General features: G+C 36.5%; 1 protein-coding gene across 2 annotated transcripts in view; it reads right to left on the bottom strand.

Annotated features, from left to right (window-relative positions):
- DKK2 (dickkopf WNT signaling pathway inhibitor 2) overlaps nucleotides 1-18,841 on the bottom strand; it is a 151,272-nt gene extending 132,431 nt beyond the window's left edge. The window contains exons 1-4 of one of the 2 annotated variants that reach the window (XM_083835569.1): nucleotides 18,711-18,841; nucleotides 16,670-16,789; nucleotides 2,824-2,921; nucleotides 93-179 (exon numbers count right to left, since the gene is read on the bottom strand). The gene's annotated coding sequence lies outside the window, so the exon portion shown is untranslated. Of the gene's footprint in view, nucleotides 1-92; nucleotides 180-1,578; nucleotides 1,715-2,823; nucleotides 2,922-16,669; nucleotides 16,790-18,710 lie in introns of those variants that run through there. The other variant, XM_083835570.1, reaches the window with a different exon arrangement.
- Nucleotides 18,842-25,971: the final 7,130 nt, after the last annotated feature.

Here is a 25,971-nt window from a genome sequence, read left to right as displayed (position 1 = left end):
ACCACTTCCCTGTAGGCAAGTGCAATAGAGTAACACATGACAATAATATACGATTAATTCTTGCTTGGAGAGCCAGTATTCTGTCCACTCACCTCTCATTTTCACCTTAGATCCTCTTCTGAGGGTAGAGCAGTCATACACACATTTCTTCAGTCCCCTGCCCATGCATAAAATTCATTCTGTGAAAATATAAAAATGAAAATAAGTAACAGAAATCCTGTCCAGCACATTTGTCTTCTATCCTATACATGCAGAAGCTGCTTTCACAGCTGCTTTGGAAAGAGTTGTTTGTCCTTCCCTTTAGGCCATGCAGAAAATACCTATTTGGCTGACTAACCTTTTCTCAAGCCTGAAAAGATGCATTAACAATTCTCTAAGGGTCAGCAACGGTGGCTAGCTAATGATAGCAGACCAGAGGAACGAGCTGTCCTACCTGCTGGTGAGCTCATCCAGCAAAAAACTCATGGTTACAACAGATGTTAAAGCTTTATAGACACATTTGTTTTCCCCTCCCAGCAGCAAGCTCGCACAGCACGGAAGTCTGGAGAACAACGTGGCACTGATACGTACAGGGTGCGCAGGACACAACAAAGGATGTCCACAGGCCTGCTACCGTGCTACTCACCAGCGTGCTCCTGACAAGCCTTCTGTGCACTGAGCAGATGTGCATGGCTGCACATCAAGGAAGCAAAGAATAAATAAATAAATAAATAAATAAATAAATAAATGCAATCTTTGCTCAAGTTGCACACCTATTTTTGATTCATTTAATCAAGGAAAGTGAATTTTTATTACTCTTTTTAGTACTGATGTTGTTTTATCTTTCTGAAAACATTTTAAACACTTTCAAAGTGAGCTTTTGGTACTGATGAGCCCGGTTTATGCTATCTTATGCAACTCTTCTGCTAGAACTCTTCTGCTATCTCATGGTAGAACACATATAAGACTTACAAAATAGGAACATGGGGGAAAGCGTCTAAAAACATAGACCCTGGATTACAGTTACAGGAAAACAGTGTTCACAATTTCTTAATTATATTTGTTCAAGTACTTTATTAGTTTCAAGTGGCTTTGCATCTTCTTTATAATTCACTTTCCACAGATTCCCTAGCAAAAAGTTTAATGGGAGACAGCCAGTGAAACAAGGAATTTTAAAAAAGGACTACAGAAAGTGTGCCTAATATATTTTAAAGTGGCAGTCCCATATGTCCGTGCTGAGAAATTGATTCTAAGGTTTGTTCTGAATACCCCTGAAGTCTGTGGAGATCATTACGAAGGGTCCAAAGTAAAGCTTTTGTATTTGTAGGTGATTCATACTGTTATTAATTTGTACAGCAGTAACACCGCAATGTCTCATTTGTGATCCATGGACTTTTTAAGTAAGGAAGGGATCAAACACAAAGAACAAAAAAAAAGGGTCCCTCCATTAGTGATAAATAATCTTCATTGGAAGTATATTTTGATACTCACTACAAATTGCTTCCAAACAAGCTACAAGCCAAACTACTCTGCAGGCACTGTTTGGTGAACAAACAAATACATTCTAGAAGATCGCAAGCAAAAAGGCACAGCACACACCAGATAATTTCTTCCTCATGCTTTGTTCATCCATCTCTTCTTGGCAGGTACTTCAGGGGGGCAAGTTGCCACAGGTGGTGTTGATTTATGTGATTAATACATGTCCCTTCATTCACTAAGCAACCAGTGAAATAGTCTACACATAATAAAATTATTTTATGCATTATAATAAATTCAATGGAGTGTTTTAATGCCTCAAACAGTAATGGATTTTTAGTAGTCATGTTCCCATCACATAATTTAAATACAACTAGGTCCATATCTTTAAATAATTTCTAAAATAAAATGAGATATATAATTATAAGGTGCTACAGCTGTAAGAACAAATAAATAAATTTGTTCCTCCCATACTAGGCTAGTACCTTCAGGGTGTTAAGCATAATACAGGGCATATTATGTATCAGATAAGCGTGATACAGAAGTCAAGCCATAAATACAGTGCAATAGGATGTTTTAGCATCAAAAGTACTTCTAGTTTTTTTGTCAACCATACCAAACTTCAGCAGCCACCTCACAATCTCTTTCATTTTAAAGTGTCCTTTCAATAAAAATAAGGTGGGATACCACAGAACGGAGATTTAAAAAAAATAATAATAATTTCATTTTAAGAAAAACATTTTAAAGGAGGTAGATATGCTACATGTTTTAGGCATACCATGCAAAAAGTGGTTTCTACAACATATGGAAAGTATCTGAATCAGTAAGACAATGATCTTCATAAATCACTCCTGGTTCCAACTTTAAAATATGTTTTGTTCCCTCTCTCATGGGATATTCACTGTATCTCATACAAACTCGTGGTTGTATGTGCAAAGTATTCCTACCTTTATAGAGAATTATGTCATATCAACACATAGAGGGTACGTAAAATGAAGAGTAAACACATTTTTATGAGATTCTGACCAGATGGACCCACATAGTCTACTCTTTATCACTTCCCTTTGGCTTAAGGGAATATTCTTTTCGTTGTATATGATTTATTATATGGACTAACCAAAACTCTGGGGGATTCCTCTTCAGACTTTATTTATGCAGCAGTGCACCGTGGGTGGCAACGGCCAACACAGTGCCACACAGGAGAATAATGTGGGACAGAAATCCTATTTCCCTCACCTTAGGTACATGAAGGCCTTAGGTTTGTTCAAGCCAAAATACAACTGCCTATGAACACAATGAGGATTTACGAGATCTTGATCAAAAGCATGTTACAATTCAGTTAAGACAGCTGCTTGTGGCTAGTCTTACCTTTCCTTTCTTGTCACAGGTATGTTAATTGGACAAACAGTCTATAGTATCAGCCTTTTGTTTTGTCTTCAAGATCTACAACCAGGAATGTTCTTCTCCTAAAAACAATGCAGAAAGAACATATGTAACTGTACATTTACCTTCTGCTTTCAGTAAACATCTACCTGTTGATCCTGTTTGTATAGTCTCAGATGAGCACCTCATATTAACAGAACCTTCACAGAGATAGTTTTGATTACCTTTTCAATATGTTCTGTTTCTTCTCTACATTTTTTTGTCCATAAAGACCTTCAGAGAAAACTTATCTTCATAAGTCATCTTAGTCTATGATTTAGCATGCAATACTTAGAAAAGAAATGTCTCCAAATTCAAATTTTAGTTCTGTCCCTACTGGCAATTATCTGCACCCTGACACTCTCATTCAACAGCTGCTAACAACTATTTCATAAGGTGTGTATGCAAAGTCCTACCTGACCATTCCCTTTTCAAAGACAAATGCAAGAATACACATCATGCTTCATGGACATTATTGATATTGTAACTGAGATATTTCCTTTTTTTTTTTTTCCAGTGAAATTTTACTGAAAAGAAGATAGAATAAAAGCAGAATTTCACAGTGTGGACTTGTGGACTTTGAACATACATAGATCTGAACAGTATATAATGTCAAAATCTTTATTACTGACCATACAATAAAAATATAATCCCTTAAAAAGATGCTTGAACTACTACTACTTCAGCTATTTGTGAACTAACTGAACTCATTCTGCAATGTGCTGACAAAAGATAAACACAAAAATGCTAAAACTCCACTTGAATGAGGATCATGCTTTAGCAGAAATTACATATCCATCTGTATCGTTTAGTTGCATGTGGTAAAGCAAACATTCTTTCTACAGATTGCTAACAAGGGATTTATGAATTAATAATGTCATTGATTTGCTTAAACATTTAAATCTGTATGGTTTGGAATTGTCTTTGGTTCTAGCAACCAGATTGTTTAAAGCGACTAAAGTGCAGTGAGTCGCAGTTATAAATAATGGCAGTGTGAAACACTAAACAAAAATTTCCTAAGTTTTCAACCAAATAGGAACAACCAAAATCAACAACTGGTCTGCTCTTTTTTTTTTTTTTAAATCTAATAGATAGATTAATAGATGGTGACATTTTCACTAAAATGATAATTCTTTATCCCAGTGACTTGGTTTTGAATTGAGCTTCAATCTGAAGTTGCTACCTAGTTGTTAGAACTTAAAGAGAAGGCAATGAGATGTCAGTCTGCACTCCAGAGTTGATTCTGAGACCAGAAATCTTCATAAAAGAGCATTTGTCCTCCCCCTGAAATGATATTCCCAAGCAAAGTTAAGAATATCAAATCCTAGATGAAAAGAAAAGTACGATACACAGCTTTAAATCAAGATGGATGTACAGTATATAGGTAAAGCACGGCCACATTGCAATAAAGACAAATGAATAAACCACGACTATATAGGGCAGGTAGCTGTGAAGAGAAACAAAATACCACCGGTGCTATTTCTCAATGGAGATGAGACACTTTTAAAAGGAACTTTATCTTTCAAACTTTACTGGCAGAAAGCAATTCATCTTCTCCTGCGCCAGAGAGGCAGAACCGTTCTCCTGTTTTCAGAAATACAGATAATTCCTTTGGCATTGTTAACAGCTTATACCATAGAAAATAAGGCAATGAAAAATTCTGCCCCTTTAACTTAACACAGATGAGCTTTTATATATGTAACATCCCTCAGTTAAATATATAATCTGATTAAGAAGCAGAAATGTAGCCGTTGGTTTTACATTTCCAACGGGTGTGTGTGTGCATACATACATATATGTATACATCATACTTTTTTTTTTAAAATGCATTTAAGTTAGGGGAACTAGAAGATTCTTATCTGAGATTCATCATAACTAAATAAAGCAGTTCTGGCTTTTTGATGTCTGTTTTCCCTCACTGGGACTTGCCACATGAGTGTTGCCAAATTTATCACTTATTCTTGGAATGTCTCATTTGCATCACTTACTGCTCACATATGTGCCAGAATAACTAGATCAGGACTATCCCCACCAGCCTCTGCACTGCAGTCACCAGGTTTCCTGAGCAACTGACTTCCTTCCCTAAAGTGGAGGGACCAGAAAAATTCCTGAATATAACAACTAGTGAAATTCCTTTCCCTCACACTGTAATGAGGTTATACTAACTATCCATAGTCAAGGTAAGAGTTTCCTTTAAACCATAATCCCAATACTAAATTCCTGTAACAGAGAGAAAGAAAAGCACCTTTCCATTTAAAATATCTGCTGTCTAGACCATACACAGAGGAAGATATTTATCGTGGAACAATCAAACAAACCATTTTGTAGTTATGAGACACTGAAAAATACTAAGTTTTGGAGTTTGGACATTTTTTCTTTTGTTTTTCCCCGTTTAGAAATTGCACTCCTTTCCTTACTCCTCTTTTTGCCCCCTCTCTCCTACTCAAAGGACAAAGAATTCCAGAGATTAAAAACTTCCTTTGCAAACCAGCCCTCAATTAACACAAAGGTATATTTTCAAAAAAAATAATAAAAATAATAATCAATGGGGATGTATGACATGATTGGCACAGGGGTAAAGAGCTTCCCTGACATATTTGACAAATTTTAAAGACTTTGCCATGCCTTATGTGAATTTTTATTATTTGTGATTTACCTGCCCACATTTAACCTTCAAGAACATGTTTGCTTATGTGAATAGTAGCACGTTGCTTCTGTACAGCTGCTGGTCAACTCCTGCGCCACTTAAATCATGGTAGCTATTTGCGTACTCAGCATCTTTGAAAAAATATATTTCCACTTATATACTTGGGGCCTAACTTCAGGCATGTGATCTGTTAACTTTTCATTCTGGAAGTAAATTAGAACATATAACCAGCCACTCAACTGGTAAACATGCCACGTGTTTCTTTAGCTATACACCCCCAGAAGTGATGCTACTGCCCTACAGACCCGTTCGCTTCTTCTGGGCTATCCAGTGCTATGCGATCTATAGCACTAAGGGGACCAATGACAAGTTTCTGACAATCATCAGTCACCATTTTTCCTCTAATTACAACAAACCAAAACTATCAGGAGAGAAAGGTGCAAACTTAAAATGCCTTCACAGTCCATTGCCTCTCTTAAAATAAATGTGCAACATAAAATATCACATTGTACATTCCAAAAATAACCTCCTTGCCCTTCTATTTCTGCCCTGCCTCAGGCTATTGACAAGAAGCCTCATAAACCACCACTCAACAGCAGCATCTGGCAATTTTTAAAGTTCAGTAATAAAAACAAGAAAGGGTTGATCAATTTACTTGACACTTAAAAATAAATCTAATCCAGCCAGGGATTAACAACAGGATTTTTACACCAAATAACTTCGCCAGCAAAAGCTATACAGGAATAAAGACTGACAATCAGATTTCTGATGAACTCCTGGTCCTACTTCCTATTATAGAGAAAATACCGTATCTAAATAACAATGTTTTCCTTGAGTGTTGTGGAATAAAAAAGGGTTTCTCTGACCACAGAATCACAGAATTGATTAGTGGTTGCTTTAGGGACCCCAGGTTCTGACCACATGCAAACTATTTTAGGGTGTTTTTTAGGCACAAGTTTTGCCAAAAACCTCTACGCCTCATTATCTAAGCATGAAACGTGGTACTCACAGAAGTTGCAAGCCCCACAGGATATGCCAACAAATCTTAAAAACTTCTGTGAGGCCCCCAGTACTTCTTTTTTTCATGCTGGTTACAAACTGGCAAGCTCCTGAGAACTAAATGTGGTGCCTCGTAGGAGCTGTCACTCTCCGGCGAACTTCAGATGCAATACAGGTCTCACTACACCTAGAAGTGTACATTATTCAGTTAGTTTTGCCCTTTTAGTAAAGGTAAAGGCACTTCTTAAATAGAAGTGCTTATGTAAAACAGAATTAAAGCTGGGGATATATTGTTCTTTAAAATGCAAGCCCTTGAAATGCCAAAAAAAAATAGAAATTTGTAGTCAAGCTCCTCATCTCTGATCCAGTACCTTCACTGTTACTCGTTTCAAACCCTTTATGCCAACTATTTTGGCTACAAAGACAAGATGACTCTGCCACAGCATCGTCCTTCCACACCGGTCAGCAGATTACCTTCCTTCAGTGCCTTCAAGGTTGAAAAGAGCAAAATATCTGAAGGCAGACCTATCTGAAGGCAGACCTGCTCCGGTGGAACTGGTATCTGTGGGAACAGATTAGCTTGATGTTGGAGCCTCAGTTTGAAGACGCAGGTTTCTGTTGAACTTCCTGAACTGCAGGCATAAAGTATTTCCAAAGAGACAAAGTAAATTTCTGCTCAAATTGCCTGGTGCAGTGGGTCTGGCTGGGATGGAGTTAATTTTCTTCATAAAGGCTCGTATGGTCCTGTTTTAGATTTGTGACCAAAACAATGCTGATAACACACCCAAGCTTTAGCTGTTGCTGCAGGGCCTTCCCTGCTTCTCCCTCTGCCCTTCAATGAACAGACTTGGGGCGCACAGAGGAGGTTGGGAGGGGACACGAGCAGGCAGATCACCTGAACTAACCAAAGAGACATTCAAGGCCAAATAATGTCATGACATCTTCTGCTTGGGAACTGGCTGGGCATTGGTCTACCCATGGGAAGTGGTGATTGACTGCTTTGTATCAATTCTTTTGTTTTCCTTCTTTTTTTCTTCACTTCTTTACTTGTTAATCAATGTGTATTGTGACCCCAAGTTTTCTTGCTTTTCCTCTTCTTTTCCTCTTCCCCTCTCCCTCTGGAGCTGGGGGCCATGGGTAGAAGTGAGCAAGTGGCTGTGTAGTGCTTAGCTGCCTACTGGGGTTAACCCGCAACACTTGGATATCTTGATCTACATGCCAAGACATTTCAGAGCCAATAAGAAAAAGCATGCCAGAGTTCGACTGAAATGAAACCCGGCTACATTACTTGTGTAGCTTTTGCATTTCTCTCTGGCTCTCTTTGCTGCTGATTGCTACCATTTGGTTGCAGTTGCCTTGGGCAGTGGTCCATCCAGTTCAAAATTAAATCTAGCAGTGGCCAAAAAACTTAGGAGACTTCTTCTGTACTGGGGTCCCCAGCCTGTTTTGAGAGATCCAATAGGCTCAGATCAGCATCTGTGCTTTTTACTGCTATCCAAACCAGAACAAACCTCTGAATATTTTGAGATTCACACATCACCACTATACTATTATTTCCTAGACACTCAGCGTTGCCAGTATAAATTAAACAAGCTTTGTAACCTACAGTTATGGCTACCCATGAAATACAACATGAAGTGCAATGCAGAGAGCACAGCTGCACTCACTTTAGTTGCACAGGTCTACACAGTTTTGACAGATTTGATGAACTCTAATTACATTGAAATACCCTTCTGTCTTTCATGGTCAGAAATCTTCCCCTCATGTGCATTTGTCTCTGTAACACTCTGCACCTAGGGGACGCAAGGAGGATGACAGCCTCACCTTTTAACTCTCTGTCTGTCCCAAGGGCTGAACAACGGCTCATATCACATTGCAAGAGGCAGTTTTATGGAGACAGGGTGACCCCTTGGCCCAGTAGTAACATACCATTTACCTCAGGTTTCTCAGCTATAAACTTTGAATGCCAAAAAAAAAAAAAAATCATTTTCCATTATTTTCCCACACTGAGAACAACACCCTGGTTGACATGTGGGATGCGATACTGCATGGCTTCAGCAAGGAATGTTAACGCACAAACACAAAGTAGAATGTGATGAGTAAGTAAGACATGGATCTCAGGGAAGCCTGATTTGGCAGGGGGAAAGCACAGCTGAATAGCCACCAAGTTACTCTTGCCTCAAAACCAGAACAAGGCCCCAGAAGGGAGTACAGATGTTAATCAACTCACTAACCCCATCCTGCAGTCTTCCATGTCCTACCAACTAGAAGACAAAAGGGTTTCAGCTCGAAAGCCCATCCACATCAGAACATTTTGGCTTAAAGCATGGCAGTCTGGTCATCACCCAAATGCACCTAAATTGTTCTTCCACCAACTTCTCTCTTTTATACGGGGTCAAGGTTCACCCGGCACCAGCAGAGGTGATAGGTTGTCCTGTTCCCTGCTTTGACGGCGAAGTCCCTGGAGCGATGCAGCTACCAAGACTGGGAGCCATGCACGTGCATTTGGGTCGGAGGCCACTCGTAAGCTTGTCCTCACAGTACAGGCAAATAGAAAGCAGCTAATACATGACATGGACTGAAGAACACTTCAGAAGTAAACCAGCAGTTTAAAAGGGATGGTAGGGATGGTCTCTTGGGATCAGGGCTTTTTTTTGGATGTTTGCTTTTTTATAAATGGCACTTCATATATGGAAAGCAATAAATTCCTACTCTTGTATTAAGTTAAATGGTCTAGGTCTGTTGACTTCAAAACAGCAGGGTTATTTTACACTGACCAAGAATTACATAAATCTGTTTTGAATAAAACCATAATAGTTTGAGATCCAGACTTCCTCCTTTTTCCTCTGATATTGTTCTAATTGCTCACCGCTTGCACTTAAAGTGTTACTGACTGGAGGTTTGTTACCCTCTTTCAGTTTCCAACCAACATGATAAAAATGACTGGAGCTTAGGAAAGTATTTTTACAGTAAGTAAATGCAATAGGCTCTGAAAGGCTCTAAAAAAAGCCTTTATAAAAGTGAGGTAGATATTTCTTTATCATTGAAGTACTCATGGCTCAGAAGTTGACATATATTTTTATGCTTATTGGATCAGACATTGAGGCTTTTGGTAAAGAAAGTGGAAGGAGACTGTGGGAAAGAATGCCATAACTGCAGGCGCAACAACATGTTTTACCTTCCCTAAAGTTGGTGATTATGATCGGTTTGACTCTGAGGTGTTGAATGTACCGTAAAAGTGGACTGAAAGCAAATGAGACTCGTTTAGACCTTAAAATAAATAAATAAAATTTAGGAGGGCCGTAAAAAATAAACAACTACAGATTTAACCTTATTGTGAAAGGAATGTAATACAACTATTGCTATCCCACAATAACTTTATGCAGATTTTACAAACACTTCCTTTCCAAGTCATCAACTTGCATTAAGTCTTCAGTAAAATTAAAAACACAATGAATAGAGACAAATATTTGGAGGTGTTTGCATATTACATGGAGCTACCCATTATCAGCTGAGAAAATAGAATTTCTAGTTGGATTTCATCCCGTGAAAGCGAAATTCAATGATATTTAGGCTTAGCATAATTTTTCTCAGTTTCTCAGATAAGCAATGATAATAATATTAAAGCTTACTTTTATTTTCTTTTTCTCCTCCAAAAGAAGTGAAAGCACTACATTAGTCTCCCCTGAACTCTGTGGCTGGTGAAAAACCCTGAGATGTCTCTAAAACTTCATTTCTAACAATTGGTGTATCAATAGTACTTTTGTGATTGTAATAAATTACTTTGCCTGAAACAGCTTTAATAAGAATGGACATCCTTCCAATTTTATTGTGGTTTGTATAGGGAAAAAAACTCCCTCATTCTATACAATATTTTTTTTTTTTTTTTTAAATAATGAAGAAACACAATCTTCACAAGACAGAAGTCTTAGGAGAATGTCCAAGTAAAACTGGGAACATATATATTTTTCAGGGGTATTTATAGATACAAATTTTATTTATTTTTAAATAAGGAAGGGTGCAGTGAATTTTTTTCATGATTGGGTTACAACAACCTGACAAACACTGCACAGTGGCTGCCTAAACAGGTGTTTATCTACAGTATAATGATATAGAAAAATACATTGTCCCTCTATGTTCTAGGAGACATAGCAGACTCACCCACAGGAAGAAAATAAAAGTAATTTTTTGGCCTTTGAATCTTTTTGGATGTTTAGTTAACACTGATTCTACTATTTAGCTATATACATATATCTGTTTTATTTTTGCCAGAACATTTAAAAAACAGATGGCCATAAAGAATGCTACACCCTGTTTAACCATTATATTTCAAAAATAAACTACAACGTTTAGAGGAACAGCAACAAAGTCAATGCTTATTTAATAGTTTCATTTGGGATTTGAAGTAATAAAAGTCACGGTGATGTCTCTAGTATCATACTGGCTAAACTAAATATCAAGCAACAAAAAAACGCCTGAACAGAGGCATGTGTTTGGTCCTACCATTCACTGTTGGAAAGCTGTTTCATTGCTGGGGAAATGGCTCCCAGGATCTTCTTGTCTTTTATTTAAAATAAGGGACCTACACTATGGAGTTCATCTTCTCTACTAGAGCCACTCCTTTTTGTGCAAATAAACATCAATTTATCAAACCAACTCTGCAGCCAAGAGTTATAAAGCAACCTTTGGGAAGTCCAAACTGCAAAGTACATCTTCCCTCTATTGCAGAAGGTGGCGTATTTGTCTATTCTCTATCATGACACTCTTTTAGAGTCTTTTTTTTAAGTCCTCATCCCTTCGGTCTTCACCCAATGCTGAATGAACAAAAGTTCCAAAATCTCAAAACTTTATGCCAAACAGAATTCTAGCCAGACCTAATGAAGCCACATCTGGAGAAGATAATGAAATTATGTGACTATTAAATTAAAGCAGGAGATACAGCAGAACGGAAGCCTGTGGTACATGACGGTTCACTTGGTAGCTGCACCAGAAAGCTGCTGGTGAGGAAGGAGGGACAGGCTGTTGAAGTTTTGCCAGAGGTACCAGTTTTGAAAGGCTCTGAATGACTGATCTTGTCTATGTCTGGCCTCAAATGTGGAAATGTGAACCTGAATAAGTGAGCAGGCTCACAGGCTCAATTGGCATTGATTTCAGCCAGGATCTAGGTGCAAATTTTTACTCTCAAACCTTATCTTTTTATGGGATCTGCTGTCATTAATTTCCTTTTTTTTTTTCTTTTTTTTTGCCACTTCAGGACAGTTACATTTATTTTCAGATTTTGCACATTTTCATCTTTCTTCAACTCTCTCTTACAGTTATATCCTTTCTTGCCATGTTACTCTCTTCTCCCCGAGCTACACATTACATCTGCTACATTGAACTTAACCTAAGAACATTCTATTTTAAGCAGCTTCCTCCAGTCCAAACCTCAGCAAACAAGAATCTGAGTACAGACACACAAAATCTGAGTGCAGTGATCCTAAGGAATAGTTTTCTGGAATTGCAAGGCCAAACAATAAAGAGGAAGAAAGCAATAAATTGAGATGATAAGGAAGAGAGTAAGATCTAGCAGGAGAAAAAGAAAACAAAACAAATCTACTAGTATCTGATCTTATTTTCAGTGATATATTGGACTAAATTGCCAAGGGTTACAGTTTAGTGAACATGAAGTAGTTTTTCACACATTTCTGAGCAGTTGAAAACTTATCTAGTTAAACATTTTGTTGAGTCCTCAGTTAAACATCACGTTCATATTTTAGCATTTAACTTGGAAATATATATAATTTCGGATGGAATAAACCAAGCAATTTAATATGCAGAAAATCAAAGTAATAGTCTTAAGACTATCTACTCATATTTCCCAGCATTTTGCGCTAGATACTTACAAAGTCATAAAAACATCAAAACAGGAATTTAGAAGCAAGAAAAGAAAACTGAAACATCTTCAAGCGAGATTCAAAAACAGAAGTCAAACAGAACGCAACTACAGCTGAATATTTTCTAACAAAAGAATATTGCTTGTTAAACTATTGAACCATTGTAACCAAGGTTTCTGGAAGCAAAATTGTAAGGTTAATCTGTAAAGGATACTTTTTGCCATAGCTGAAGAACAAAAGAAAATAGTGCAGTTTTTCCAAGATGGATATAAAGAAATTATCAGCAATTTAGATTGCTGTGTTTCTATCAGCCAGTGCTTCAGAAAGCAACGAAAATGTGAAGCAACCATTAAGTACTAAAACGAAGAGAGATTTCTTACAAGAGTCCTTTGATAGATGCTGAGATAATATATTTTTAATTAATCTTGAAACATTTGTAAATGGAAAAAAAAAAAGAAAACAGAAAAAAGAAAACAGAAAATAGAAAACAGAAAAAAGAAAAAAGAAAAAAAGAAAAAAGAAAAAAAAGAAAAAAAGAAAAAAAGAAAAAAGAAAAAAAGAAAAAAGAAAAAAAATCATTCTCTGTGGAGTGTACCAAATACAACAAGGTACCATCAGGCCAGAAGCTTGACAACACTCCTGGACACAATAAAGAAAAATTGTATGTGGATTTAACTTAATACAGAGCTAAAGAGTAGTCTTCTGTCTTTCCTAATTTCCAGATGCACACATATTTCGCAATGTTTCTCAGACTCCTCAACAGTGCATTTAAGCCCTTTGACAATGCACTTAATTTCCTCTTAGTCTGTCTTTGCAGACTCAGTCATTAGACTCCTGCGTACAGCTGATAACTACTGAAACTAATAATTTATGAACATAAATGCCACTTGATACTGTTTTATAAAGGAATAGTCTTATCAAAGACACCTGACTTCATTCACAAGGGTTTTTAGAGACAAAGTAACTGTGCAGATGTAACAGATACAGACTTTTACAAGACCTCTGACTTCATTCCATATCACATTCAGTTTAAATCATGAACACCATGACATACCATATTCTATACCATCCAGAAGTCATTAATGATAATTACAGTAGATATAGTGAAATACTGAGATAACAAGGAAGACAGGTTTGTAAAATAAACTGATCTGAATTTTCTAGCTGTCTGCAGGTTTTCAGACAGTATTCATTTCAATTCTGTGAAATACAAAGCAAAGTATTTGGGAACACAACGTGGAGGCCACACCTACAAAATGAGGGCCAACAACGAGGAGCCAAAGCAACCAACAACAAACAACTTCCCAGGGATATGTTGTGACTTAAGACATTGCCATGCCTTTCAAATATAAAACAAGAGAACGATGAGTGGGAGAAAAGAAAGGATCTCATCTTTGTATTTAACAAAGCACAAGGGAACACGTCATCCAGTTCTGGCTTCTGTGTTTTCTTTATTTTTTTTCAAAATTTTTCAAAATTGCGCAACTGAAAGCAATATTTTTTCTTCCTTGTCAAAAATCAAATGCAGCTAAAGAGATATATCAAGATTTATGCCCAACTGTAGTGCATCGTACAGTATTTCTAGCCACTGTCCCCTGAGATCTCACTCCATCCCACTTTAAGCTCTTTTCAATATAAGTTTGAAAGCTGCTGTGTGAATGACTCACTGACCTTCAATCCTCCCCATCTTTGTTCCTGATGTTTATGTTTAATCCCATGGTTAATCGTCGCAAAACAGTAAGGGATTATACAGGGGACAGCTCACATACACAGGTATATAGGCATACAACTACATATACTCATGACGTAACACAAAGTGCCAGAAGACAAAGTTCAAGAAATGCCCATCAAGTTTGATCAGGAAAGAAAAAAGCTGTTTGTACAAATCCATGTTAAGGCACTTAATTAAAAGGCTCTATTTTCAAATCCACTAGGTAAAGTTAAATTAAAACTAAACCTCTGAATTAGATGCCTGAATCTTATCATAGAGACCCTGATTATTATCCAAGGCAATAAAATTATTAAACTTTCTGACCTACTTTATGAAAAGAAAATACAATTTGTCAGTATAAACTTCATAAACAGCATTACCAACAACTGCTTCAACTCATTCACTACACAAGTGCGGGTTTCCAGACCTGTTTTTCTTCTCTACACATAGAACACCTAATTCCTTAGTCACTAGCTAATCTAAACTTGAATTAGACTAAAACCTTACTAATAGAAGAGCAAGAAGTAAGACCTGCTGAAAAAGATAAAATGTATAATGTTATTGGTCACATTTGAGAAATGGCCACTGCCTCTGCAAACTTCTCTACCTGAACTACATCTGCTGAACATGGCTGTTGAAATATGGGTTGCAAGGGAACAGAGACCAAGATGAAATAAAGGATGCTTCTGTCAAACAAACCACCTAAAAATTCTCTCACATTCTCCTGTAGTTTGAAGGTTCGCACTTTTTCTACAAGCAGATATCAGCGAGCTCTTCTCAAAGGTAAGATCTTCCTGAGAAACACTCATGACAGAGATAACGACTAAGAGGTATGACGTAACTGCCACACATAGAATCTCTCTTCTGCTATCCACCAGCTGCTTCTATTTTCATAATCTAGAATCTGAAACAAGATAATAATTCACAATGATTACTTCTCATCCATCCTGCCAACAGTGGCTGCAATGAAAGGGAAGGGGACCAATCGCATTACTTCCAACCTCTGTGCAAAAGACTAATGCAGACAAAGAAGAAAAAACAATTACACTACTCTGAAAAATGTTGCTTTGTAATTTTCTACAAAGGCAAATAAGAGAGAAATAAATGCATATGCTAGCTACACAACACATGATCTCCTTTGCGGTGTATTACAGAAAACACGCCCCAGTGGCATACTGTTTGGACATATGGGTCACATCGATTTTTTGGCTGCTTATCATCAAATGCCAAATATGGGCATGCACAATAACATTTGCCTCTTTTATTCTTCATCTAATGAAAAACATTTCCTATAGGTATTTAAAACATAAGAATCTTAAGGAACACAAAAGCATTTTCTTTAATAAAACCATTTTTTTCCCTAAAAGATTTGACTTCTGACAAGAAGAGAGCAAAAGAAATAAGACCAGAAGCATCCATTCTGGTTAAAGATGTAACAACTAAAGAATGCTCTAATTAAGCAATGATAAAATGTCTGGGGGTTTTCTGGATTAATTTTTAGTCTCTAGAGGACTGATTTTCCAAAGTAAAATGGAAAAGGTTAGCAGGTCATGGATCATATGGACTGTTTGGCATAATTCTTTTACAATCTGTGGCACAACTTCTGTTAGGATTTGCCATTATATCAGTGCATTCAGTCAGTTCTAGTGGCAGTCCTACTTATTTTTCAGCTTTTCTGATGTTCTTCACATTGAAGCCTGTTACATTTCAATTTCATACTCTGTGAACAGAAATATGTTAGTGTAATTTAGGTGGTCTTTCAAAGGATACAACTGGTGCTTTCAGTGTGCAGGACAGATTATAAAGATAATCAAATGAAATGGAGATAACATTGTTACTTGTGGTTTTCCTGCCTGAATGAAGAGAAGAAAGCAGGAGTGACTGCAGTCCAGCTCTTCATTTCATATATGTTTCTTATTGTCAGCTCAGCTTCTGACACTTAAACCGTATTATTCTTTTTACCATGCCTTCATATACAAAACATGCAGTTCATGACAGTTTTCTACGTATTATATTTACCAACATGGGTTCAGTAAATTTATTGCAATAAATGAGATACAAACAAGAATAATATCGCTATCATCGTGCAGAACTTCATAACGAAATGGTAACAATATGTAAGACTTGCTTCTTGAAGTACGAGCCTTGAGCCCTCCAGCTAAAGGCTAAAGCCCTGGCAGCTTGTGATAGCTATGCAGTTGTAACCAAACCCAGTCATAGCTTCCTAGAATTTCAATCTCAAATCTCAGTAATGTTGTGCTTTTATGGACATAATAAAAGAGATTTCGTTATCCAAAAAAAAAAAAAAAAAAGAGGAAGCTTTTCTTTGTTTAACAAACCTAATCTTCCAAACCTTTCTCAGGGCATTTAAATAGGGGCCCAAGCAATTAAGTTTGGATCTTGAGTGCAGGAAGATCCTCTAATTTTGTTTAGAATCATTTGCATTTTCTTTCCAACTGACCTTAGTCAAATTAAAATGACAAATTTTTATCCTTCAGATACCATCTGAGTTTTCTAAGGATCTGTAGAAGACTAGACTCTTACATTAATAGGACATACCTGGCTGGACATGAAAGCAGGGGGAAAATAAGTCAGCAAAAACAGTATTGCAGATTTGCATTAAGGACATTTATATCTGCCTTCTTCATGTGGTTTCCATTCAGCCCTTAAAATGTAATTCTGTATGGAAAAAAAAAAAAAGTTGTGTTAAAAAGTTCTGCTGTTGCTAAACTAGGTCTCATTTGCATCTGCTGACAAAAGGTTTTATTAGCATAACAGTGGAAAGCCAATAAACCCAACAGCAGCAAAAGAGCAAACTGTCCTGACAACTTTATTTTTGTTAATGACAAACAGAAAGAACTGCACGATCATTGTCAAACAAACTCTGGGGCTGAGCCAACACAGTCTGATGTCTACTTTTCAGTTTTTGACCTCAGGAAGATCATTACTGGGTTCTGAGTTTGTAGCACTGGCACGTAATACAATTCCAAAATACTCTACCAGGTTAGTTGCCAGCAACCTACATGTAGTAAACCCATTTTGTACTTAATTCTGTACTCCATTTGTCTTCAAATTATTCTTTCATTTTTCCCATTTTTTTTTCAAAATACTTAAAAACATTGCAATGAAATTCATAATCATTCCCAGTTCCCTTTTTGCTTTGCTTCAAACATATATGCTTCCTGAAATATTCTTAGGGGACAATCTGACTAGACAGACATTACAAAAGCTTGGTATTATACATGAAGCTTTCATGTAAGTTTTTTCAAAAACTCTGGGAGAAATGTCATCCAATGCTCATTCTCTCTCACTCTTCTCTTCAAGAAAAGTTTCACTTTTTTCACTATGGAAGATTCTATATTCTCATTTCTATTTTCTTGCTTGCTTTTACCTCTTTGTTTCATGTGAACTTTAATGCAGACTAAGAAAAGTGTAGTCTTTGGAAATTTGCCAATACTATCCTTTAAACTTCTCTCCCTCCTTCGTACAGATATAGGAAATTTATGACTGGTAGAAAGTAAGAGCAGACCAGGTCACATCAACAGACCCTTGAGGCCAGTATCCTTTCTCCAAAAGCGGTCAAATGCATGTTAATCTCAGGCAGATAACAGCCAACCTGTATGACATCCTAATCAAGTCTCTACCGCTGTAAACAGAATTCCTCAAGGAACCAGAAGAACAAAACAAAAGAAAAAAAAAATCCACAACTACAGAAAGTATCACAGTGGATAAGAATGTTTTATACCCCAATTTTATATTTAATAATCTACTTGTCTTTTTACTTGCTAACAACAATAAAGAAAAACATTGAAGACTATATTAATCTGGGTCATGTTCTGAACCCCACTAACAATAGAAAAATCACTTTTAAAATTCCTAACAAAGTTGTAAATTACAAAATAAAATACAGAGGGGTGGAGGAGTGTGGAACAGTACAGTTGGAGCAAATGTAATTCATAACACCAATAGTCAACTGGAAGAAGAATGTATTGTCAAAAAGAGTTGATGTTATTACATATCTATATTGCAACAGTGCCTGGAAGACCTGCTTGAGATCATGGCCCTACCACATTAGGCAGTGCATAGAACACAACAAAAGAAATTTAAAATGAACAAACAAATATCAACAACAACAGTAAAAAACAGCTAGAGTCCAGTCCCCAAAGGCTTCCCTGACAACAAATCAGAAAAACATGGCTTAAAGTTACATCATGTCATAGACCAACGAGGTGGTCCTCTGCTGTTAATTACATAGAAAGTCACAGCTGTTAACAGTGCCCTCTTATTCCATGCCCTTCACAGTTATATGTTGGGAATAATATCATGAAATGGGAAAGAAATTCAAATTTGAGACTGAACAATAACTTGGGGAGAATTTACATCAAAAAATTGAGAGTGATAAATAGTAAAGGCATTTTAATATTTAATTAAAACAAAGGCAAAGGTCTTCTCAAACATGCACAGTTAAAACTTGGGAATTTGGGAAATTTGAACTGAAAATATCAGAGGTACTTTTGAAAGGTAGCGAATAAACAATTAAGTATAATTAACATGAATAAAATGTTATCCTCAAGGGCAAAACTCTATGGTATTAACATACCAATGTACACTATTAATGTAGCAATTAGGTTGTTTTCTTCTTGCATAACAGGATCAAATACTTCATATCCAAGAATAGGAAATTATAACTGCTTCACCAAATATGTAGCATTTCCTCATATAACTTAATCACTGTAGGAAAAAAAAAATCATCAAATTGTTATAGAAATTGCCTCAATCTCAACTTACATGAATCAGAAATGAGGTTATGTTAATATAAGGTTAGATTTTTAAATGCATAATACAGATCCTTAAGTATATTTATGTGTATGAAAGCAGATAGCAAGAAACTTTGCTGTTGATTAAGTTTAGGCAAATGACCTAAAGTTGTTTACACCTCCAGTAGTTTTGAGTCCCTTTGCACAGAGGAATTTTGGTTTTGGAGCTTTGCTGGTCATTTAGAAATAAGTTTAAAGGGAAATGTTTTGTATGTTACTGCTGTGGTAGTTTTCACCCCTTTTAAGCCAAGCCCTATTTTTTTCTGCCAAAACGTGCAATTACTTGATAACTACTGGAATCTGACAAACTTGTATCCTCAGTACTGACTTCCCAAGTGGCTATCACAAATAGACACTGGAGGGTAATTAAACTGACAAGACTGCAGCAAGCGGGAAGCTTGCTTATCTTGTACTTGTCAGCATGTATATAACACAGCTTTCCTCTCTGCCAGGAGCCCCCAAAGCTCTGCAAAATTGGAACCTCCTGCTTCAGCTGATTGTCTGGCAATTTGTTCTTGTTCCCCAGCTAAGCACTGGGTTTCTGACTGGAGATTATTTTAGATTATTACATATATTTAAAAGAAAAAAAAAAACACAAACCGTTGACGTTAATTCTTTTAAACATACAATTTTAGTGCAATGCTGGCTAGTTGAGAGTCTTTTACGCAGGTCCACTCCAACAAAAAGACTGCTGTTCCTCCAATATTTTCTACCTGTTCTGGATGAAAAAAGATTTAATTTTCCAAATCTCCAAGGATACAAAAACACCCCAGTAAGGTACATCCACTGCTATAACCTTTCCCCCAGTAGTATGAATGATCCAAAAGAAGCTGCCATGTTGCAAATTATTAAAAGGAAAATCTTGTAGTTGGACCAACTGTAAAGTTAACAAAGACTGGGGGGAGAGATTTTTAAATAAACGTTGAGTTTGATCAGAAAGATGTCACGTCTTCTGGCCTTCACTCAGGTAAAGTTACTAGAGACTCCAGTGGAAGTTTTGACTGAGAAAGGAGTTCAGTATCGGGTTTGTTACTGGTCTTAGGATCCATATCAAGTTAAAATGAGTGGGGATTATCTGCCTTATCTCAAACGCTGACAACACTGTGGCTTTCTGGGGCTACAAGATATCAACTTTCCGAACAGTTTTTTGATAACTGATGAACCTTCTGGTTCTTGAACAACATCTATTTTTCACATCTTTTTAATAGTACAAATAAACACCACCTAAGGACCAGTTGTGGTAAATACATAGGGCATTCACACACATCGACAAAAACCATTCAGGCACTCAGTACAAACTATTCAGAAGGGTTAAATGCACATTGCCCAGCAAACGGGAGTTACTACTTTATCAATATATATGGTATCAGTTACCTAAAGTCTTGTGCAACTATAACTTGCACAATAAGTTTATGAACTATATGTGACTCACTAAATTCTATCTCTTTATTCAATTAGTATTCCCCCATATTACTTGTAAAGTAATACAATACTCAGTGCAACTGATGAGGATAGTGTCTTGCTGTCAGTGGAAAAATAATTATAGATGTGGTTTGGGGTAAGTAGGTTTCCTGGCAAAATACAAAAGCAAATGGTTTGGTCCCCACGAGTCACTGTGGAACAAGTAGGACGTTTTGCCAAAATAGCTTAATAACGTAATTTATAACTATTTATCAGCACTAATCCAAAAAGCTTGTTTACAACAATCTGTACCTCACTATTCAGGAAACTGTTTACTCTTTTTTTCACTTCCCCTCTGTCTTCAGCTTTCTTGCTCTAAGTTATATTGAAAAGTTTATCAGCACAACTTCTACATTTAAATCCTCCTACAGCAGCAGCATGTTTTCTGTCTCAGTAAAATGGTGCCTAAAATTGTTTGCAATAGCATTCACAACGTGTTTTCAATGATTTCTCACTTAATGCCAGAATAACTGATAGCTGAAGTGCTGTATTTTCAGTCTTCACGTGTAACACCAATTTAGTTTTGCCTTACTTTAAGGACACCAAATGCTGAACAGGTGTTTTTCCAAGACATAATTCAATTTACACTATGGCTCACCTGGCCAAAATTCAAGCGGGAAGGTAAGAGACATGATATATCAGAATAGCCAAAATGAGGAAGCAACAGCCAAACCAAGTGAGAATAAAATTATTCTGTGAATTCACTTAATGCATCTCCAAGTTTTCAAGTATGGCCCCCCAAGCCCCATTAAAGACATCTTTTTTATTTTTTTTTATTTTATTTTTTTAAGAAAATGGATTAATCACCAGATATATGCTAAAACAATCCCTCAGGAAGGGATGAGATCATACTTGGACTTCATGCTTCTGCAACATACTTGTCTGAAAATGAACAAGCAGGTTTACCTTTTCTAAAAAGAACTCACTTTTCTGGAAAAAGAAATAGATCTATGGCATTTTACATTCCCATTCCTGGGGCGATTGTTTCTAGTTCATTTTGTCACCTTTAGCAGTTGGAATCTGTGTAATATGAGCGCTGTCAAGACAGTAAATTCTCCTTTGACAAAAATCTGACACCGAAGTCTGCCTTTAGTTTTAGAATTCCCAGTCTGTGCACTGAGACACAAGTCTACGCTTTTCATAACAAATATAGAGAATCTTGAAAAGGTAAATTCGACTGTATTAAGCACGACCACAATAAGTGTTAGATCTGAATAATCTATTCACATTTTTATTATGTTCTTACCCCGTGACTGAAGCGTTACTCAGCCAAACTGTTCCTGTTTCAAGAGAAGCCTTCTTAAGCAAAATTCAACCTTAAGTTCTCCAGTTAAGAAAGAATTATACTCACCATAACTAAAATGAATCAAAAAGCATTACTATTGGTGAACTTTGTCGTTTGCCTGAAAGGTGAGACAATTGGAAGGAAATGCTTTTTTGTACGGCAAATGCAGCAGATGAGGTAAAGAAAATTAACAGCTGAGGAGCTAGAAATGAAGGAAATACAAAACTGTCACAAAGGCAAAGGCAGACGAGCAACACCTGAAAAAGGTCAAGCCCTGCAATCCTACAATAAAGAATTCTATACCTATTATAATGCTGTGCTTCTACAGTCTCCAACGCATCCATACACATTATTTATCCCTTTCTGATCAGTCTTAGTCAAAGCAGTCAGAGGTTTTTGATTACCCTTGGAAGTTACCAATTCACCTACATCAACATGCATTTGAAGCATTTATTCAACCATAGATTAATACGTTGTTATAAAACAGTTATTGGTACATATTTTATTACAAAGAAAAAATGTAAACCCCATTATAAAAAACAAGAAAACAATATTTACTACACAGGACCAGTTTCATTACTCTGAATCCAAATTCATCCTACTGAATTTAAGGAATTATGAAGTTTTTATTTCCAACTTGCTTAGCTCCTACAAAAAAGGCAAGTGGAACATTTTCATTACTCAGTTTAAGAAAAAAATAGTATTTCAGGGTCTCTGAAATAAACATTGCTCAAATAAGTCAGATAAATTCACATTAAAAAATCAAATTAATACTGTTCACAGTATTTTCTTAATTGTTTTTCTATGTGAATAGTTTCCGGGTTCCACCCAACATCAGGATCTGGCAAAGATATTGAAATAAAGCCAGAAAGGACACTTTCATGCTCTTTCCAGTTCCCAATAAGCTTCTGGCATGTAACCCATTCAGCCGCCTGTGGGATGCGAAGAAAGTGGCAGTGGAAAGAGCATATGCATGACAGAAGTTAGTCAAAGTCAGCCCAGCGAAGAGACCAATTCTGACATTCAAAGAAACAGAAATAAGTGGAAAAGAAAAAATGCATCCTCACCCAGAGTAGTCATCCTAGGATGTGATCTTTCTGGTTTTGTCTGTTGTTCTACAACATGAACTGGGGCAAGACTTAAGCCTTCAATTGTTCTGTGCCACAAATGTGTCTCTAAGAGACATTTTGAAGATATATTAGTAAATGCCTATGGATATCTTCAAGAGGTTGATTCTGCACGATGTTGAGTAGCTATCTTTGAGTTCATCAGAAGTCAAAAATAGGCAGTGCCGCTTTGGATTAGATGCTTTTTAAGAAATGCAATAAGAAGAGCTGGGAATTTGGTTGAAAACAGGTAGTAGTCTGACATACATGATATATAACAACTCATTAGAGGTTTCTGACTGTTCCAAGGAAAGTTGGTAAATACTTATTTGGAATGGACACATCTGGAAACAATAGAATCATAAAAAGGGGCAAGAGAAAAAAAATGAAATAATAAAATGTTGGGTATAGTTATTCAACACAGTTGGGCTCTAATACAAAATACACCTGATGCTCACTGTCCTGTAAAAATAAGAATATCGGTGAAGGGAGTTACTTCTATTCTTCCCCTCCCTGAATACAATGAATTTATAGTAGGAGTCAAGTAGCAGAACATTCACTTCTTTTTGAATTACAGGTACATAAAGTCAACTGTCCAGCAGCCAAAGTAAACCCTCCTCAAATTCAGGTTCCTTCCACTGCCCACAAATCAAGATGGTAGACTCACGTCCTTTCTCTCTTCACGGGAACTGTACAGTGCTGTGCTCTCTTGCAAGCTCTTCTTTACAGAAAAAAAAAAAAAAAAAAGCTAAAAGAAATTGGATTTATCCCTAAAACCTCTGACAAGCTATATATATATATATATATATATATGTATATATGTATATATATATATTATTGTTATTATTTTAAACATTTCATTACTACTCCAAGAAATTAGGTAAACACCTTGGAGAGGAGTGTAAAAGATTGTTCTTGGCAGACACAAAGAGAGACTGATGGAAGAAGGCCAGAGGGATTACAAAATGCAGCAGGTCGAACAGTTGCAGCACAAAGCTTCAGAAAGGAGGTGGTCACTGAATTGACAATTAGGCCTTCTTAAAAAGTCCAGCCTACAAAAATAGAGCAGGCAGGAGAACTGGGGGGGATTTCAAACCTAACATGCCTTTTAATCACTTCTCATTTACTTTAACTGACTTTCTGAGTAATCTAATTTTTATTGTAGTAAAACCTAGCCTTGAGCTTTAAGTCATTTGAGACATTTTTTTTTTTTTTTTAATAATAGGAGGTATAATGTATGCTAATATTGAGCAATCTTCCTCAAAATCCTCAAAACCTTTTCCCTTCTCTTAGTTTGCAAGGATACCTTTCTTCCTTAAAGTAAAAGACCACAGTGAGAAAACAATTGAGAAGACAGTATTATTTCTTTAGCTTTTCTCGAAGTTCATTTTTTTTCACCACTTGAAGATATAGATTAATGAAGAGATAGTAACTCATATGGAACAGATGTTCTACAGATGAGGAAGGTGATACAATACAAAGATAAATATTTTGTCTTGTCTAATGCAGGTGGTAAGTCATACATCCAGCTTTTTTAGAACAAAGAAAAGAAAGCATTTTTATTCCAAAGCATGTCCTGCAAGAAGTGTCCAGATTTTCTTTCATGGGTCAATTTTAACATTATAACAAGCGATCAATTTTCATCAGAACAATCAGATTTTTTTTATTATTATTAAAACATTTTGTTCTTCCCTTTTCTCCTCCACGGTTCATAGAATAATTTAGGTTGGAAGAGACCTCCAGAGTTTACCTGATCCAACCCCCTATTCAAAGCAGCATACACAGGACCTTGTCCAGTTTTGTTTTGAATACCCCCAAAGACAGAGATTCCACCTCTTCTTCTCTGGCCAACTTTTTCCAATATTTGACAACCCTAATTGTGAATTTTTTTTCCTTAAAACTAACAATTTCGCTTGTTGCAACTGGTGTCTGTTGCCTCTTATTTATTGCTATGTACCTCCAAGAAGAGTCTGTCTTTCTCTTTCTTCTCCAAATCCTCTCGTTACATTTCTGAAGTCAGAAACAAGGTCTCCCTTCAGCTTTCTCTCAAAGACTGAAAAAAGCCAGCTCTCTCGGCCTCTCCTTATGCTTTGTGTTCCATTTCTCTGACCATCCTGGTGGCCCCACTCTGGGCTTGCTCGGCTTGCCCCAATATGTTAAGGTAAGGCCACACCGTCCGACACATCTTCTCCCTGTCCATCAGGCACCCCAGGTTCTTTTTGGCATAGTTGTCACTTAACCCTAATTAAACAACAACAACAAAAAAAGTGTTAACGTTTATTTATAATTTTAAATAGGCTTTCTGGTGAGAGATCCTGGTGTTTTGCTTTACCGAGGTCTTAGAACTCTATTGGTTCTCTTCCTAAAGAGCTTGGATTTTGATGCGGGGGTCTTAAATTGTAAAAAGATGACTGGGTAAAGATTCAGAGACTTACAAACATCCTTAGAATATACAAACTACAATTTTAGCATTGCTGCGTGTGTTATTGGGCTACGCTACCATAACATTGCATGACGAATAATGAATCTGCTATTTTTACTTCTCAGTCTAATGTCAGATCTTAATAATCTCATTTTTAAGGAAAAATGAATTGACTCAATGTGAGTAATAAATAAAAGCAATAGCTGCATTTGTTTCATTTACAAATAACTTTGGGTTGAAACCAAACTATTTAAACTGTTTTTTAAAAAGGTCAGCTAACCAGTATTTATTATAGCCAAGGGACCTATTAGCTTACATAATACCAAGACACAGGAGGAATTTAACAGGAAACTCTTTTAAAAGAAAGGCCTTCTGGGGAAAGGATTCAGTTGCCCTCACCATACAAACTAAAAAAGAAAAAAGAAAAAAGAAGTTTCTATTAGTCATTAGAAGATTTAAGAAGTTTTTGCGATGTATTTTTAAACATTTTAATTATATGAAATTCCTGTATCAGAGAAGACTACATATTTTCAACAACAAGAACAAAAAATCAACAAAAAAAAGTGCTTTTTTAGTAAAACTAATGGACCAAGATGCCTTTCATGTAAATGTCTGACTAGCTCCAACAACAATATTATTTGTCAAGGCTAAACAAATCACCTCCTCAGACCTTGATCTTGGGGTCAATGACAGTGCAGTCGTTGCAAGCACTGAAAGACTGGAAGAATTCAAAAAGTCTATAGTTTTGAAGATGGGACACCAAATGTACT

Source organism: Anser anser (genome assembly GCF_964211835.1).
Source record: "Anser anser genome assembly, chromosome: 4".
NCBI classification, from domain to species: Eukaryota; Metazoa; Chordata; class Aves; order Anseriformes; family Anatidae; genus Anser; species Anser anser.
Note: the sequence above shows the minus strand (reverse complement) of the source record. Positions and strands in the feature narration are given on the sequence as shown.